At 43.5% G+C, this 15,154-nt stretch overlaps 1 long non-coding RNA gene across 13 annotated transcripts; it reads left to right on the forward strand.

Moving 5' to 3' along the window:
• The first annotated feature begins 1,428 nt into the window (after positions 1–1,428).
• Positions 1,429–12,210, forward strand: LOC125540445. Of its 13 annotated transcripts, none has more exons than XR_007297303.1 (18): positions 1,429–1,567; positions 2,059–2,225; positions 2,346–2,349; positions 2,462–2,542; positions 2,642–2,766; positions 3,319–3,458; positions 3,938–4,002; positions 4,997–5,597; positions 5,935–6,103; positions 6,869–7,049; positions 7,468–7,548; positions 8,580–8,696; positions 9,568–9,621; positions 10,204–10,308; positions 10,973–11,113; positions 11,222–11,457; positions 11,610–11,660; positions 11,781–12,210. It is a non-coding gene; the product is annotated as an uncharacterized LOC125540445 (long non-coding RNA). The 13 variants fall into 13 exon arrangements; XR_007297301.1 differs by lacking the exon at positions 2,346–2,349 and having other exon boundaries at positions 4,997–5,190; positions 5,469–5,597; XR_007297297.1 differs by lacking the exon at positions 2,346–2,349 and having other exon boundaries at positions 2,642–2,771.
• The last annotated feature ends 2,944 nt before the right edge of the window (positions 12,211–15,154 follow it).

The following is a 15,154-nucleotide window of genomic DNA, read 5'->3' on the forward strand; positions in this document are numbered from 1 at the left end:
TGAGCACCTGTACGTATGGCGACTCCATGTTAATTTACTATATCGATCATATTGTCAACATACATTTGAACAATAATAATTCTGATGTTAGAGAGGGCATTTTGCTTATAACAGCCCTTTGAATTTGCATTTTAGTAGCTTAAAAAGCAGCACCTCAACCGGCCACCGACTCCTTCCATTGGTTGCTGCCATCAGAGGTGCTCCCCCCCCCGCGCGCGCGCTGTTTCCTTGCTCACAAGCTCCATTTGCCCAGCTTTCTCCCAATCCTTTGGACCTCATCGTGATATGAAGCATGCTTCAGTTCAATCAAAAAAGCTCCAGAAAAAGTTCAGAGTGCATTTTTCTTCTTGGAGATAAAGATTTGTGAATTAACCTGACATAGGCACAATTGATCCGATACATTTCTCTAATTGCACAAAGGGAAGTGCATTGTAACTTGTAAGCAAACTTAGGGGAGGAAATTCGGTGGCTCGGGAGCAACTAGTTCAACAAATGTCCTATGAACAAAGCTAATTCTGAAGGGTGATCCCCAGCTCTCTACCTATCTACGGCTCTAAATATTTGATACCGTTCAATTTTGTACAGAACCCCTTCATGGAAAGTATCCTTAAACTTAGCCATTTTATCCCTGGGTTCTATTGTACCCCCTGTGCAAAATGAAGGAAAAAAATGCTAATTATATTCTCGAATGGAACAAATCACACGAGAAAAAGATCAGTGTGGCTCTTACTTTGCGATTGACCATGAGGAAGTTCAAACCATGTAGTGTAGTGGGATATGCGCTCCAGTATTCGCATATTCTTCCAGTTTGAAATCCAACGTGTCTCTCCATGTCTTGAACACGGGTATTCCATGAGAGGCAGATTGATGATGGCGCGCTGAGTTTTGAAATAACAATGGTTACAAATGTGCCATTGAAAGTAATTTGATGTAATTACTGATTTTAACAAATGAAGAAAGGCAAAAACCGAATCTGACAAAGAACACAACACGGTAATTGGAAGGAGAAAAAAGGAGGCGAGCTTGGTAGAGGAGAATGCAACTCTTAGCTAACACATACATGAATCGGATGTAGAGTACAATCGCTTTACTTAAGTGTCTTTCGGATCGACCAAATTCCCATCTGTTTTTATGAACTTGACCTAAAGGACCGAAATAGGACGGAAATGAGGGAAATGGTGTCATGCATGTGAGGGCTTCGGTAGACGTTGCTGATTGCCATTGTAGTAGACAACACAGAGTTTGGATAATATATATGCCTTTCTCATTGTCATTCTTCAGGAAAACAGTGGTTAGTATATTCATCTATTACCAATATAGATAGATGTCAGCATCAAAATTTAATGATTGCTTGCTGTTTAAGGTTGATTTCTTCTTTTTTGGATTTGAGCTCAAGATTTGTCATTTGTGCTATTCATGTTTGTGCAGGATTTGGCACAGCAGAGAAGGGGTTCATCGTGCCACTGACAGATGCTAGGGCATCGTCTCTGGCCTCGGTGGCGTCTTCCGTTGGCCCTGCTGCCATGCGGCAGTGGTGCTGTTTGGAATCGGCTACAAAACAGCCAAGGTGAGCTCCTCTCCTCCGTTTACGCCGAGCCTGTCTAATATGCCCTTTGCCTTCCTGCTCAACAATACTTGCTATGGTTTTGGTCTTTTTTGGTATGCAATTTGGCTTCCTCAATTCAGTCCCTAATTTAGTGGTACCAAGTCGTACTGAATGATGGATGGTGTATAAATCAAAACAGGACACACTACATTTGTTAGTTAGTTTACAGTTTGAACAAATTAACGATTGTATGGTGGCTGCCTCCTCACCACTCATCTGCCAAATTAATTAATGCCTTATTTGTTCTTCTAGTATTCGCTAGTGTTGTATGGTGTTCAATGAGCCAGCCATGCGTGCTTTCATGTGTAAATTTTCTCATTTTCACTCATGTACGTATGGATGGATGCAGACCAAATCAAGTACTCCTTGGTTTCCTACCAAGCTTCGTTTACTTGTGAAAGCTTTCTCCCTTGATGATCGATTGGTTGTAACTGAAAGAAACCTTTTTGCAGGGGCTTGCCAACCACAAGGGTCAACTTGGAGCTCCTCTCTACCCCTGCAGGTGATTAATCTTGCTGTGGCAGACACCGGGGGAGCACTAGCGGATGTGTTCCCTCTCAAAGCAGTACACCCGCTGCTCCAGCACCTTCTTTTGCTATGTCAAGTAGTCCACATCAAGGTGCCTCCCTCATGAGCATCCTCCCTTCCCTATCATATCTCTTTAGTTTGATGCTGCTTATTTGCACAGCTATTTTTCATCACCTGGGTCCAATCTGTTTATACTAAATTTTCTGGGCAGAGAGGTAATGAGAATGATTTTATCTCTGCATGTCACGTAATTGTCTCACTACAGTATACTTTAGTTGATGAATTCCACAAATGCAATCTCTCATTGTTTTCATTGTATCATAACAGGACCTTGCTGTCAACTTCCATGGGATTGGGCCTTGCTTAGACGCCATGTATTCCATTCGATTCGCTTGGCGTGATGGACAGGTGCTGCCCCTCCGCTCCCATGACCTTTTCTTTCTTTTTTCTCGGATTTCAGCTCATGATTGTCTTTCTGCTATTTCACTTATCCTGTTTGTGCTGCAGCAGCAGCATGGACTCGGTACAGCAGAGGACAAGGGCTACATTTCATCGTGCCAGTGCCAGGCATGGTGCGCGGCTGTCGTGCGACGGAGGTGGTGCCATTCAGCATCGGCTACAAAATCGCCATGGTGAGGTACTCCGGCTCCTTTCCTTTCTCTGCTCTGCGCATGTGCCCATCGACCATGCTCTGTTTCGTGGCCATCCACCCATGGAAGATCTAGTGTTACTTAGGGTTTTGCTACTATTTGGGCTTAATTAGCTTTATAGTTAAGTTAGATAAGTTATATGATTGGGGATATAGAGCTATTCCTGGAATAAAACACATTAAATTAAACATGTAAGAAGCTTAAGAAACACCCTCTAATTCTGGAATTCAAATCTGCGATGCTCTCCATTGAAATTTTAACATCAATAGAGAAGTCGATGGTGTCATACATGTCAGTGGCTTCGGTAGAAGTTGCTGATTGGCATTGAGACAATAGAGTTTGGATAATAGACGTTTCTCATTGTCATTCTTCAGGAAAAACAGTGGTTAGTATATTCATTTCGTCGACAACCATGTATTATCAATATAGTTATTACATGTCAGCATCAACATTTAACAATTGCTTGGTGTTTAAGGTTGATTTTTTTTAATTTGAGCTCAAGATTTGTCATTTGTGATATTCATGTTTGTGTAGGATTGGGTACAGCAGAGGAGAAGGGGTTCATCGTGCCACCGACAGATGCTAGGGCTTCATCGCCGGCCTCGGTGGCGTCTTCTGTTGGCCCTGCTGACGTGCTGCAGCGGAGCTGTTTGGCATTAGCTAAAACAACCAAGGTGAGCTCCTCTCCTCTGGTTACTATGAGCCTATCTAATGACGCCCTCTGCTTTCCTCCTCAACAATACTTGCCACGGTTTTGGTCAATTTTGATATGTAATTTGGCTTCCTGAATTCAGTCCCTAATTTAGTAGTACCAAGTAGTATTGCATGATGGATTATGTATAAATCAAAACACGACATACAACATTAGTTAGTTAGTTTATGGTTTGAATAAATCGTAATGATTGTATGGTGGCTGCTTCCTCACCACTCACCCGCCAAATTAATAATGCCTTCTTTGTTCTTCTAGTATACAGTAGTGTTGTATGATGTTCAATGAGCTAGCCAGCCATGTGTGCTGTCATGTGAAAATTTCCTCATTCTCATTTGTGTATGTATGGGTGGATGGCGACCAAATCAAGTCCTCCTTAGTTGTGTGGCAAGCTTCGTTTACTATTGAAAGAATTTTTCCTTGATGATCAATTGGTTGTTTCAGTACTAGCGGACGGGTTCCCTCTCAGAGCAGTACACCTGCTGCTTCAGCACCTTCTGCTCCGTCAGGTAGTCCACATCAAGGTCCCTCCCTTACAAGCACCCTCCCTTCTCTATCCTATCTCTTTAGTTTGATGCTGCTTCTTTGCACCGCCAGTGTTCATCACCTGGGGCCAATTTGTTTGTGCTAGATTTCCTGGGAAGAGAGGTAACTAGAATTAGCTCTCTATGTCACGTAATCGTCTCATGACACTATGCAATTAGTGTTGGTTGATTACATAATAATCCTAGAGATAATTGGTTTGCTTATGGTTTTGATATGAGGGTGTCTCTTGGCACCTTACAGCATCCATATTAATCGCTACAGATAACCTGGAATCTGAAGACTCTATTAATCTGTGGTGGAATTATGATGGTTATTTTACTTCTCTAGTATCTGTTAGCTATGCTACTTATGCATGTTAAGTTATGAGCTTATCTGTCTGTCTATATGTTGTATAAGCTCTTGATTTATTGATGGTCGCCCCTGTTTTGATGCCTATGCGCATTGCTCGTGTTTTGTGTTTGGTCTGACGCTTACGTGCCCCACTAGTGCTCATCACCTGGGGCCGATCTGTTTAAGTCTCTTGGGTACGGAGGTGGAAGAACAAATTTAACTCTACTTGTAATGTTTTTCTCAGTTTCACTACAGTATGCAATTAGCTTAAAATGATTAGGGAACAATCCTGGAGATAATATGTTTGCTTAAGGTTTTGATTTGTGCATGTTCCTTTTCACCTTACACCTGGCATAATCTCTAGAGATGATTTGGAATCTGATTATTAGTTGTATTTTCACTTCTCAACACATTAAAACATGATATACTACATTAGTTAGTCAGTTTATGGTTTGAATTAATCGAAAAGATAATGTATTTTCCGTTAATATTGACAAACTCTCATTTTTATCTTCTCAGTTCACGATCAAGGATTAGCACCAGTGTCATGTGGATTTGTTTCCAGAATGATGAAATTCCAAATATACAATGACGCTTCTAGTTCTAATGGTTGGTTTCTTCACGCAGGTTGTTGTTGCTCTCAGTGGGACACCCAACACCACTAGCGAGCGACTCCCTTGCTAGCGGCGCTGTTGCTGGGCACAACTTTGGCCGGTCAAGAAGCTCTACATGCTCCAACGGGCCGCTCACTCGGACGGCGCTGCTGGTTCCTCTATCTCTATCACTCTTTCATGTTATGTGTCCATGGCAATCGAGACATGGTAAATTTGTGCTAGCCATTGTGTCATGGTGATTTCTAGGGATTATTGTGGTGCACCTGCAATGACTAAATAGCAGCCCAAATTCTAATTTTCTTGCTGCTGCTTTGTGGCGCACTAGTCGTAGCAGCAGCACTTGAAGTGCAAGTCTTGTGGTAGCTAGCACAACACAGCCAGTGGTGGTGTTCTAGTAGGAGTTGCAGTTTTGCAAATGTCTTTTCACGTCCTATGAATTATATGCTTGAGAAATATAAAGCATGTGCTGGCTGTTATGTTTGTAGAGAAGAGGTACTTGAATCGCTGAAATTGGAGTCATGGTCTGTTGTCTGGAGCCAAAATATATACTACACTGTTGCTGCAATTTTCTATGAAAAGATGGTTTCTGGTGGACAAGTTCTTGCGTCCTAAAAGTATGAACTTGTTCATTGATGACTTTGTGTTTTTTTGGTATCTTCATATTGGTCACCCATGTGGAATTTTTCATCTGGTTGGTTGACTTGTGGAAACTCCTTCTAATAAACATGTCTAGTCGATAACAATATGCATGAAACTGCTAGTTGGGTCTTTATAAGTATACATATGCATGCCTGATACTTTACTAGTCCAATGTAGTTTCTTCTAGGCAATTTCATTTCTCTCTTTCTTTCTGATTTAAACATGAGCATCAGCGGAGGCCTTGCTAATGAATATTCTGGCTTCTTTTCTTTATCTCGATCCGCATTTGATGCGTGTGTTGCTTGTGTGCAGTTTGGGATGCCCATCAACAAGTGGGCCTGTTGCCCTCCGAGACGCATAAAGGGATTATTCCTTCTTCCACGGAATCGAGTGATTGTTCTGTGCTGTTTGGGAGCTAGGCCAAGGAGAACCTGCTCTGATTCGATCTGCTCAACATTACCCCCATCTCTTCATTTCCAAGGTGACTTATCTGTCCTCTCCTCTGTTCGTTTTGAAAGAGCCTTCCCGCGTTTGTTTTCTCTATTATAATCTGCTCAACATTTAATGAACATTGAAAAATGCAGTAAGCTATCACAACTGGAAATCTGAGGAAAAGCTAACGCTACCAGAATTATGCGGGAAAGTTCTAGCTGCTGGAAATACGTGGGAATGCTTCATTCAATAAAACTTTATTAATCTGATATTAATAGCACACTTTTGTTGTAGTAATAGGAATGTGTTATTAAATTAGATTGGCCTTGTTTGTACGGAAAAACTGATTTCCATTGATTCTTGGGGATATGCCACATATATGTCCTTTTACTGATCTACCTTGAATGCATTCATTGAACTATCAAAAAGCCGCAACCTTCTGTAAATATGACTGATTTCGAGTAGGATGTACCTGATGGGAGATCAACTTTCCATTGATTTCTGGGGATACTTCACATGTATATCTTGTTGGTTATCTGCCTTCAATCCATTGAGCCATACAAAATCCACCACCTTTTACAGTTTATTTAAAAATGACTGATTACAAATAGGATACATATCTGACATGAGAAAAAGGTTATTTGTAGGGAGGTGTCGTATGTTGATTCGTGAATTGCTTTGTTTGCATGGCTGACCAGGCATCTGTGTCCTGCACATATCTCTAGTGGATAATATTTCTAGGTAGTGCACATTGAACAATGCATAGCTGTCATTGACAGAATTATTTATTTTCCTGCTCAATTTGGCGCAGCAGGCGCTCGACTTCATGGAGGAGGACGACGACCGGGACCCCAAGCCCAAGCCGATTACCTTTACCTAGACTCCGCATACAAGGCAAATGATGTGCCAACTTCCAACGATTGATGTTAGCTAGTGAAAGACTCACTTTTCTGCTAATGGCTACTTGCGTCGTTTTGCTGGACTCACTTGGCTTGGTAAATGATGCTCTAGTGGTTGCCTGTTAGCTAGTTGTTAAACCACTGAAGTTTCCTCTGGATCTGTTCTAGCTAGATAAAATACCGATGTTCTTGACAAGTTAATTACCTAGCATCTTAATGTGATTTTCTCTTTCTTTTTTCCACTTGATAGTATGGCTGGCCTTGGATTTTTTTTCCGAGAAAACGCAATAGACCTTTGCGTTTCATTTCATTGAAAAGCGAGAAGTTCAGTTACAATCGTAGGTTACATCCGGTTTAATGCACGTCCCATGTTTGTGGCAGCACAAGGCGGAGGCCAGGTGCCCTGGCTGCAGCCCAAGAGCAGGCCTCGTCCTTAATTCTATCTAATAGCGCGTTGAAGGATGGCTGCTCTTGGAATAAACTGATATTTATTTGCATGCTCGATTTGGTGCAGCAGGCGCCCGGCTCCATGGACGAGGATGATTGGGAACCCATGTCCAAGCCGACATCCTGACATCGACTATCCACACACAAGGTCGTGGTTCTGCCCCTCTCGTCTGTGAGGTTTTTTCCCCAATTGATTGCTGGTTCATTGTGAACCAAACTGCTATGTTGAGGTCCGTCCTAGGTTTCTTGGTTGATGGCACTAGACTGGACTCCCAGGTTTGTGCTTGTGTATGAAATTCTGTTATTTGCGTCGGATAGTCGGATAGATGGAATTGTCAGTGTTCACTCGTCCTAATCTCAAGTTTGACACATACTTACCGTTGGAAGCTGGTGGACAGTTATGACGTTACTTTAGTTTGTAGAACATGCTTGAGTCAACCATCTAGCAGTTGTTGATGGAAATGCGTGTTGTTTTTAAGGCGTCTGTAAGGCGACGCCTAGGCGTCGAGGCCCCCCCCCCCCCCCCCCCCCCCCCCCCCCCCCCCAGCGCTTTGCAAATATGTCCGCTTTAGGCGTCCCCCAGCGCCTTAAAGCGAAGCATCACCTTAAAAACATAGCCGTGTTGGCGTCTTCAGTTGGCCCTGCTGCCATGTGGTGGTGGCGGTGCTGTTAGGCATTGGCTAGAAAACAGGCATGTTGAGTTCGTCCAGCTCCTCTCCCCCTCTCCTCTTGCCAGGGGAAGGGATTCCATCAGTACCTTCTATGTGAATAACAAGTGCTGGCTCTGTTCCTCCTTGTTCAGTTTGCATCAGAATTTTCAGGGGCCCTCACTCTGCATCTGTTCTGCTTTAAGTAAAGAAACAATATGTGTGCATCTAAACAAATATTTTCAAAGTTGTCGCTGCTCTGCTCTAGCACAGTTTCTTCACACTTGCATCGGTTTCTACACATATCCGGGCCTTGTATTTGTACTTGAACCAGCTCATTGTCATTACCTAAAATTGATGATAATGGGTAGAATAGAGATTGTTTGGTCCTTGTCAAAGCTTTGTCTCTAGAGGAATTGATCTCTTTATTAACATGATTGATTGACGTTGTATAGGACAATCATGATGTATTAGTGATTTGATATCGAACATTAGTTTTATGAGATGATTATTTTTCTATTTAGAGCAGCAGACGCCTTCCACTTCCATGGATGACATCGACGACGTAGACGTGCGCCCAAACTGAGGAAATGTCGAGTCCGACCTCAACCTCTACTATGAGGTTGCCCAAAACGGCTCGCCATAGAAGGTCAATCCCTCTCGACTGTGAGTTTTTTTTTTCAAGTTATCGCCTCTGCTGTAGCCTAGTTTCTAAACAAAACTTGGTACAGAAAATGCTCTTCGGACTAAACTAGATGCAGAAAAATATCTCCTTCAGCAAAACCAGTGTCACCTTTGACAACTTAATTCACACACTAGTAGCTCTTGTAGGAAACTGTGGTTGTGATTCAGTCACCAAGTTATCGCACCACTTGGCCCTACTATGATTTTTATTTTAGCTGGTTTGAAATTGGAAAACTCAATGGCGGAAAAATTTATAGTTGCCGCCTTAGAGCCAATTTATTTTAATAATTGGAACAGTTTGTAGTTATATTTGTGATTCAGTCTGAAACACTTTATTTTTGGTCTTGAAGCTATCCGATCTGGAATCCAACCATTTCGGAATTTATGTATTTTGATTTGATCCGCACCCATATCAATCTTTACCTTTCCAGCAAATTCAAGCTCCTATATTAATGACATGTTAGATCCTGAAAGCATGTCAACTGGGAATTGCATTAGGAACTGGAAAATTCACAAGCAGATTCCAATTTCAGGGGATGCATTAGTACTACAAGATGACACTGTAGCCTCACTATGCAGTGTGCCATCACCCGCTTTAAATGCGAATTTACTAGGTGAAAAATCATCAACTTGCAAAAGCTTACATTCACTGTAAATCCTTCCAGATAATCTTAGATTCGGGATCCATAATTACTGCGCAACAACTTTGGGAATTCAATTCGATCTGGATTTACTGCTTCCTTCACATGCTTGCTACTCAGCTAGTGTAGTAGTATTCATTTACACACGTCGCTTTTAGTATTGCTACCCCAGTAAGTAACAGACAATTCTTGCAGCTGGCTTGCTCGTGGTGGATCCTGGAGTGCCTTTGTCGGTTCATCGCCATCATGGTAGTGGCCTGGAGCTGTCAATCAGTTTGAAACCTCATCAGATTAGGTGTTTTTTTGTGTTTGCTCTGATCTGGATCAAATTGCGTGGATGCGTCACATCGTCTCAATCGCTTTTTTGGGCCTGATTTCTTGGCTCAAAAGATTGCGAAATGTGCGTTAGGAGTAAAGGATAGATTTTGTGACGTGCATCAAATTCCTCTATTTCATGATGAGACTATGAATTACCTTAGTGTTGAAAAGTTATAAAGTGATTCTTGCTGGTAACTTGGTATAGCTTGGATTTAGGCAGCTGCATCAACTTTTCAGTTTTCACCAATCCTGCAGATACTAGATGCTTGATTCTGGCACTCTTGCCACAAATCTTGAGATTCATCTACTCTGCTGTAAATCCTCCAATTCTTACACTGCTATAAATCTTGACATTGATGCACTCTACTGTAAAAATCTTGAGCTGGTTTTGGGAACTTTTGGGTTCATGGCGCTATTTACTGTTTTGTTGTTGAGAGTTAAACCATACCATATTCCTTGTGCTGAGCTGGCTATGTGTGTATTGACTGAATTTGGTGCCGCGCCTTTCACCAGGGAGACATCAGGTCTGCTCTCCTCGGATGTTGTCTCTGCCTCGGTATGAGAGCGCTGGCGAGGAGCTCACGGTGCTTCCCAGGCACAGCAAGGTTGTTGTTAACGGTAAGAACTGAACAAAGTCGTTGCTGGTCAGCCTACATGGTATTGTCAAGAAGGCTGTTGGCCTTGGAGGCTGGCACTGGCTGGTCAGTCTTCGTTAGGCCTTGTACAACGAGGAATGCTTATGCAAGGTGCTCAAGGAGAGAGAATAGGCTTTGCTTCCTGGAAAGAAGAATTGATACCTAAAATGGGCAGTGCCTCCGTATAAGTGCTTAGGATGGATTAGTACACGCAAGATTACTACCGGCAGGCAGAAGCACCTGTTAGCACCGGAAGCAAACTTTGGCTTCTGTTGCCTTTCTGAGGCACCTAGCCAAGCGTACGGGAGCAAAGAAACCGTTTTTTATTCCTGAAGCACCGGTGGAGGCTCCAGCATTGTACAGGGCCTTAGAGTACATTATTTGGGCATGCCACTTGAAACTCTGATACTTAGTTGGTTGCTGGCTCTCAATCTTGACAATTGCAATGAGAGTGAAAAGAATAAAGATATGTCTGACTTTTCTTTTCAGAAGGTAGCTAGTCAAGCAATTCTATCCACCCAACTACCCAAGTTTCAGACTAGTATTATTAGCTTGAAAGTTGAAGATGCATATGAAAGCATTAGTAGAAAACAACATGCTCATATGGTATCTTTGTTCTAATTCCTGAGATATTATTGAAAAAGCAGGATCTAAAGAATGGTGTGGAGGTGAAGCTGCAGAGGATTGCCCTGAGTGTCTTGAAAGCTCCACCTGGTAACAAGGACGACGACGTGATCGATGGTCATTCTGCGGTAGCTTCAACATGGGAGAGAAAGACATAAATTAGTGTAAGACCATGATGTTTTTTTTCCGCAATGTAGCCAAATGCTTTATAAACTATCTATGAATAGCACAATCAGATCAGACTAAATGTTCTCTTCCTGTTTTGCGAGCAGCGAGCATTGAGTACGAGAAGCCAACAAAGCCAAGGTTACGGTACACAAGACCATGGTCATCCTACAGGACGATGTCCTGCAGCCAGGCCAATTTTGACTCAACTTGGAAGCTGCGAGCGGTAATCACTGTTGCCATCCCGGCAACTAATCATGACACGGCAAGTAATTACGTCTGTAAGATGAATGAGATTGGGCGAGTGCAGTCAAGTCATTCTCATTGTCATTGTGTTTGTTAGGTAGGATCTGTCACCGCGGTCAAGTCATTCTCATTGTCACTGTGTTGCTAAACTCGTGATATTTGTCCGTGACTCCTGGGAACCTAATAATCCCAGCGAGTCTGTGTACCATGGCAGTTGCGCTGAATGATCTGAGGTTGTTTGTTTTGCAGAGAGTGAACCTGACACCCACACTATGGAGATACTGGAAGCACTTGAACCTTGTAAGTACCACCATCCTATCCTATGTATTGATCCTTGAGCAGCAAATGATCCATGTCAAGCAAGTGTAGTTACCTTTGGATTCACTCCTGATAATGTACTGGGGGGTGAAAACTTTGCAGGTGCCACTCCATCGGAGGGGCTCTTCCATGGGGCCCAGCCGCATTTCCTTGAGAAATATCCATGTGGGAGGGAGGGAGCATCCAGCAGACCTTATTGTTGTACTCTGCAACTTGCACTAGAGAAGAGAAGAAAAGAGAAGAGAAGGCTGGCAGACTTGATTTGACGAGCCGTCGCTGTATCTTGCTGTTTTGCTGTATCTTTTTGGCCCAGGAGCAAGGGACATGATCCTTGTATCTGTCTGCGCACCACAAATCTTGTTGGCTGCACAAGCAAAGCTCTTCCTAAGTAGATCCAAACTCTATGGACTTTAGTCTTGTAAGTGAAGTGGATAGCGTGGATAGATTGTTGTCAAGTGATTAACTATGGCTTAATTGTACATCTGATGATGAATGGCGGGGTTGTTATAATGAATGGCATGTCGCTTTTTAATTTCATGTGCAATGCACAATAAATGCAACGCGTTATGCTTTGAAATTTCTAGCAAGGGTTCTTGAAGGCCATCGTCATTTTTTCATTTGTTAGATTGTTCCTGGGGTGTTTTTGGAGAGTAGTTGTACATCTTGTTATGGACATGTCGATAAAACTAAGGAGGTGTTTGTTTCTGTGACTGGTAATGTAAACGTAATGGGAAACAGATTACGCCCTGTAACAGCTCCGCACGGGATAAACCATGTTTTGTTTGGTTGTGCTGTGTAAAGGAAATGGATCTGCAGGAGGAGGTTGATGGAGGATGAAGAGATTGATCCGGAGATGGGCCTTGCTGCTCCTCGTCGGCAGCTTCAACCATCCACCCTCGTCGGCTTCAATCGTCCACCCTCGTCGTCGGCGGCGTTGTTCCTGGCGACTGATGTGGCGAGGTCGTTCCCGGCGGCTGATGTGCGAGGTCGATCCCGGCGGCTGAACGAGGAGGAGAGGACCGAGGGGAGGCGGCAGCGTTGGACTTGAAGGGAGCAGATGGTGCAAAAAGATCGAGGAGAGGAGGGACGAGGGAGTCGCTAGGGAGGAGGAGGGCTCGGGGCTCAGGTGGTAAGGAAACCTTTACCGGTGGGTTGTAGGCGGTATCGATCGATAGCCGTCCTGGATCTGATTAAGAGGAATGATCACCAAATGTCTGTAACAGTATCCGCTTACACTGTAAACAGGTGACGGACGGAATTCTGATGAAACGAACACCTCCTAAATGAACAGCCAACTAGTAAGATGCCTGTGCATTGCACGTAACACTGAAATGCATTGATCCAGGTCATCTCAAATTTAACAAATATTGATAGGTTTCTTCGGATATTCATTCTTCTCTAGAGCTCACAAACATCCAGGTGAATAGTAAATGTTGGGAAAATAGATAAAAAAATATTTTACAAATAAAAGCGTTCAAGTGTTCAACCTACATCCAAAACTTCATGAAGAGTGCTTTGCAAAAATGATCTTTAAAAAATATTTTCCGAGTATCGATTTTTTTCTAAACCGCCATGAATGTAACTCGGGATGAATTGGAAGGCGGCAGAGGAGATGGCGAGGAGGAGGGGGTCGTGGTGGTGGTCGGCAATGCGGCCTAAGAGAGAAGGCACGAGAGGCGTTGGGAGCAGACAACGCCAAGAGCAGCAACCTCTCTAGCTAGATCCTTATTTTGTCCTGAGATGGCTAGATGAGCTGAGAGGTAGGAGGTTATCTACAAAAAAGGAGTGGAGTGTGGGGGTCTTTTTGCAAAACTAACATAATTTGTTTCAGATGCGTTGGATGTAAATCGAACGGTTGCAAATGAAGGATGGTAGGCACACCATCATCACCAAGTCGGCTTTTTATAGAAGTAGAGATGAATGTATATATAGGTTGATTACATGATAAAAAAAAGCTGAATGTTTTTTTTATCTAATGGCCTTATCGTGTTGATCACATGATCAGTTTGTGGATCATTCACCTGCCTATGCCTATGGTCGATTTGCTTGTTGTATACTCTGGGCAGCATATGCACTTGCTCATGATTCTCCTTAAAATAAGGGAAAAGAGACCGCCCATGCCCACCGCGGTGGAAAAATGACCGACGAACCTGTGCTAGCTGGGGTTGTCAAACCCTAGGTAGGGCAGGGCGTGCTTCGTGGCCGTAGCGACGAGGGCGTTGTTCTCCACTATGGCAGCCTCTTGTTGTGCGGCGAGGGCGAGGGCGACATGCCTTGTTCAAGAATTCGTCCGATTAACCAGTTAACTTGCCGATTAATCCCTACTCGTAGGGTCACCGAGTAGCGGATAAACTGATAAATCGTCCGTTAATTGATTAAATGGCCGATTAACTTGCCGATTAGCCTATTAATCCCCTACTCGTCAGACAACCGAGCAGCTACCAGTTAACGATTTCCTCAACAATGGTGACATGCGGTGACAGCCGCGGCTTCCAGCTTGTCGGCCTGCACCTTCCTTTGGCCAACCCATAATACGTTCCTTCTTGTTGGGCCTTTTCGCGAACGGCATGAGGCTTGTTGACGGCGGTGTCGGGGATCGGCACGTTTTCCATGACGAGCGGCCGAGAGTTTTTTTTTTGGGGGAAAGGCGGGCCAAGGGAGGTCAAGGATGAGTATCGCGCATGTCCGGTATGTAAGTGGACGCACGTTGGGCCAATTTTTCGTCCATTTCGATCTAAACAAAGACGCGCGTACGGCAAGATGAATCTAACCGGTTGTTAGCTCTTCAACTTTTTTTTTTGAAGGCAAAGCAAAGCTCTCCCGGTGTTAAATCGTTCCATATGTTCCCTTAAAAAAAATCGTTCCATATGTGTTGTATACGTGCAATATTAATATGCTGCCAAAAACTAGGTGATCGTTATTATTGCATTTTTTATATATTCTCTTCTCTACTAATAAAAATAGTAATACTAGTAGTAATTGACGGAGTCTCAAGGCTAGCCGCAAGTATAGCTTCCCTGGTTAACGCCTGCACGAGAGGGAGTCAAACCGACCGAGGCGTGGGGAAAAGGCAAGGCAAACAAACAAACAAACGCTTTTGCGGTGGGTGGAGATAAAAGCGGCGGCTCCTCCTTCCCTTCTTTTATAATCATCACGCACGCCTCTCAGCCTAACCCGCGGCTGAGAGGCCTCGGCGGCTGCTCACTCCCATCCTCTGCACGCCGCGCACTGCCAGAAAAGAAAACGAAAACTGGATGGATATCAGCTGGTAAGCAAAGTCTCCATCGTCCTTCTGATGAAAGAAACCAGGCCGGTTGTAAGATTATTAGTCCATCTTTTGCATTGCAGCATCAAACCAAGGAGACAAGACAACCATGGGATGATGATTATATGCGAGCAAATGGTCTCTCTTGGATTGGTTTTCTGCGGCTATGCATAGATTCAGCGCATGTTTCACCTGGTTACCGCTGCATGCT

This window comes from Triticum urartu, chromosome 2 (assembly GCF_003073215.2).
Source record: "Triticum urartu cultivar G1812 chromosome 2, Tu2.1, whole genome shotgun sequence".
In the NCBI taxonomy this organism is placed as follows: domain Eukaryota; kingdom Viridiplantae; phylum Streptophyta; class Magnoliopsida; order Poales; family Poaceae; genus Triticum; species Triticum urartu.